The sequence below is a fragment of the Apium graveolens genome, chromosome 11 (genome assembly GCF_009905375.1).
Source record: "Apium graveolens cultivar Ventura chromosome 11, ASM990537v1, whole genome shotgun sequence".
NCBI classification, from domain to species: Eukaryota; Viridiplantae; Streptophyta; class Magnoliopsida; order Apiales; family Apiaceae; genus Apium; species Apium graveolens.
The window spans coordinates 157,308,901-157,312,923 of NC_133657.1; the positions used below are offsets into that span (position 1 = coordinate 157,308,901).

At 41.1% G+C, this 4,023-nt stretch overlaps 1 non-coding gene across 1 annotated transcript; it reads left to right on the plus strand.

Moving 5' to 3' along the window:
* Positions 1-2,230: 2,230 nt before the first annotated feature.
* Positions 2,231-2,337, plus strand: LOC141699599 (small nucleolar RNA R71). Its single transcript, XR_012566043.1, has one exon. It is a non-coding gene; the product is annotated as a small nucleolar RNA R71 (small nucleolar RNA).
* Positions 2,338-4,023: the final 1,686 nt, after the last annotated feature.

Below are 4,023 nucleotides of genomic sequence, written 5' to 3' on the forward strand. Positions count from 1 at the left end.
CTTTTCATTTGCGACCACAGTGATACCTCCTTTCTTAGGTACACATTGCACGGGGCTCACCCACGAGCTGTCAGAAATAGGATAAATGATGCCTGCATCTAGCCATTTCAGAATTTCTTTCTTCACCACCTCCTTTATGATCGGGTTCAGTCTTCGCTGCTGTTCCACAGTTGGCTTACTACCTTCCTCTAACAGAATTTTATGCATACAATATGAAGGACTTATCCCTTTGATGTCTGCTATGGTCCATCCTATAGCCGATTTGAATTCTCTCAAAATCCTTAAGAGCTTGTCTTCCTCACTACCTGAAAGGTCAGCTGAAATAATAACAGGTAACGTAGATGAATCACCTAAAAAGGCATACCTCAAGTGTTCAGGTAATGGTTTGAGCTCTAAGGTAGGCGCTTCCTCTATTGATGGTTTGAGCTTCCCTTCAGCGTTCTTGAGGTCAGAAGTACCAAGAGATTCAAATGGTATATCCAGCTTTCACTTCCAGGGAGAAGCGTTCAGATATTGTAATTGCTCGTTGCTATCTTCATCATCACTGTCAAATTCCCCCACTAAGGCCTTTTCCAATGCATCAGACATTAGCATGTGATCGAGTTCCGAAGTAACCGCAGAATCAATCACATCCACTTTTAAGCACTCCTCATCTTCTGTAGGGAATTTCATTGCCTTGAATACGTTGAAGGTCACATCCTGATCTTGAACGCGCATAGTAAGTTCCCCTTTTTGCACATCTATCAAGGTACGGCCAGTAGCCAAGAAAGGCCTCCCCAAGATTATGGGAATCTTCTTATCTTCCTCAAAATCCAGAATAACAAAATCCGCAGGAAAGAAGAGCTTATCCACCTTGACGAGCACATCCTCAACTATGCCCCTTGGGTAAGTAATGGAACGGTCCGCCAATTGTAGCGACATGTATGTGGGTTTTGGATCAGGCAGATCCAGTTTTTTAAAGATCGACAACGGCATCAGATTAATGCTTGCTCCCAAATCACAAAGGCACTTGTCAAAAGTTAGATTGCCAATGGTGCAAGGAATGGTGAAGCTTCCTGGATCTTTCAGTTTTGGTGGTAACTTTTGTTGCAGAACAGCACTGCATTCTTCCGTGAGAGCAACAGTTTCAAGGTCATCCAGTTTCACCTTCCTTGAAAGAATAGTCTTCATAAACTTCGCATAACTAGGCATTTGTTCCAGAGCCTCAGCGAAAGGTATATTGATGTGAAGTTTCTTGAACACCTCCAGAAACTTCCCGAACTGTCTATCCAGCTTTTGTTGCTGCAATCTCTTAGGAAAAGGTGGTGGAGGATAGAGTTGTTTCTCCCCTGTATTAGCCTCAGGCAGAGTGTGTTCAACAGTAGTCTTCCTTGGTTCCGCCACTTTTTCCTTTTGCTTAGATTTTTCATCTCTAACTTCAGCTTCGACTTCTTTTGCCTTTTCAGCCTCAGCTACTTTTCCAGACCTTAAGGTAATAGCCTTGACTTGCTCTTTAGCTTCCTTCCTGCCTGGTACTTCCGTGTCACTGGGAAGAGTGCCAGGTTGACGATTGAGCACTGCATTGGCTAATTGACCGATTTGATTTTCCAAGGTCTTGATAGAAACCGCCTGACTCTTGCACAACAGCTTAAGTTCCTCAAAATCAGCACTAGTAGGTGCAGCTGCACTTCCCTGTTGAGGATATGATTGCCTTGTAGCATACTGCTGTGGTTGCTGGAATCCAGGTGGGTTAAACTGTTTACTCACTCCTTGCTGATATGGTGGCTGAATAGCATTCTGATTATTCCCCCAGCTGAAATTTGGATGATTTCTGTTGTTAGGATGATAGGTTGCTGGCACAAGCTGCTGTTGTCGCTGATAATTATTCACATACTGAACAGATTCGTTGACAAGAGAACACTGATCCGTAGCATGAGAACCTGCACAAAGCTCACAAACCATAGCTATTTGATTAACTCCATACGTAGTCAAAGAATCAACCTTCATTGATAGCGCTTGGAGCTGGGCTGCAATAGCGGTGGCTGCATCAACTTCCAGAATACCTGCTACCTTGCCTGATGTCATCCTCTGAGTTGGGTTTTGATGCTCATTTGCAGCCATCGTCTCGATAAGATTATACGCCTCAGTATAGCTTTTAGCCCATAAGGCGCCTCCAGCTGCTACATCGAGCATGGGCCGAGATTGGGCCCCCAAACCATTATAAAAACCAGTGATTACCATCCAATCCGGCATTCCATGATGTGGACATTTTCTCAACATTTCCTTGTAGCGTTCCCAAGCCTCGCACATAGATTCTGTAGGTTGCTGCGCAAACTGAGTAAGAGCACTCCTCATAGTAGCAGTCTTTGCCATTGGATAAAACTTCACCAGAAACTTTTGCGCAAGATCTTGCCACGTAGTGATGGACCCAGCTGGTTCAGAATGTAACCAGTCTTTAGCTTTATCCCTCAGTGAGAATGGGAAAAGCCTCAACTTGATAGCCTCATCAGTCACGCCATTATACTTAAAAGTGCTGCAGATCTCGACAAAATTCCTTATGTGCATGTTGGGGTCTTCAGTTACCGCTCCTCCAAAAGAAACAGAATTCTGCACCATCTGAATAGTGCCCAGCTTGATTTCAAAGGTGTTAGCTTGAATAGCCGGATGAAGGATGCTTGACTGAATGTCATCAATTTTAGGCCGAGAAAAATCCATAAGAGCTGGATCAGCTTGAACAATACGATCTCCCATGTTTACTGGTTCTTTCTGCTCAGTTCCTAAATCCGAATCCTCAAAATCTAACTTCTCCGGAGTCTCAAGAACTTCGTCTTTTCCTTCAGCTGTATCTAAGGTCCTCTTGCGAGCACGAGAACGAGTTTGCATAAACGCTTGCTAAAGTACCTGAAACACAACCGAAAAGAGTAATTAACTACTACGTCCTAATCACTGAGTCCTAATGACCAATGATGGTAAGTACATAAACTAAACAAATACGCCAAGTCCCCGGCAGCGGCGCCAAAAACTTGTTAGGGTGAAATCACGCACTAATATTCACGCAAGTATACGCGTTCGCAAGTAATATAGAATACTTTCTAGTTCGTTCCCTCAGAGACTCAGACTAAATTATTGTCTAATTAAACTCACTCACCAATGTATGATTACTTCTCAATGTTAAGATAACACTTAAAATTGTTGATTAAATATTAACTATAATTAACTACTTAATTAACCACTTAACTAACACTTCAATTTATCAATAATAAAACACTCATGAGATCACAACTTCATTATTACTTCCTTCTATAGCCATTGTTATTACCTTTAGCATGTGACAGTGATGATATTAATCGAATAACACGAAACTGATAAAAGCCAACTTTCATTGTACTAATACCATTCTACCAAGCATCCACAATTAAGATAGAAGTTGAATAGTCATCAATTATGTTGAGTTCCTATATTTCTACAGAAATTGACAACACAACGATTTAAGCACAAGTTATTTCTTTTGATTACATAAGGCAAATAAAACTGTTAGAGTTACCCACTAATCATGCATAACGTACATGAACCTATGCTAGCATGGCAAGTTCTAAATCTTAAGATCCACCGTCGCTTCACAAGAGATTAACACCCTATCTTATATGTTCGCGACGCACATAAGACGAATACGCACAACCAATACTAGATATCATACAATCATCACATACTAAAGTATTAAACAATTAACTAAAGAATTCCATAATAAATCCGTTGCAACCCCATGATCACGATTAGCCCATAATAGAACTTATCGCCATCATGGGTTCATATGAAATCATGATAACAAACACAAGAAAATAATAACTAAACTGATTATATTAAAACAGAGTACGTCACAAGAGTAAATAAGTCAAAGCAAGAAAACTAGCATCCAACGTTACAACGAAACAAGAATCACAAGAATATATGCTTCCTCTTCGTTGCGGTGTGCTAAATCGGTCTTCTTCCTTATCTCCTTCGCTTCTTGTAAAACACAATCTAAAACATAATCTCCTCTTAATA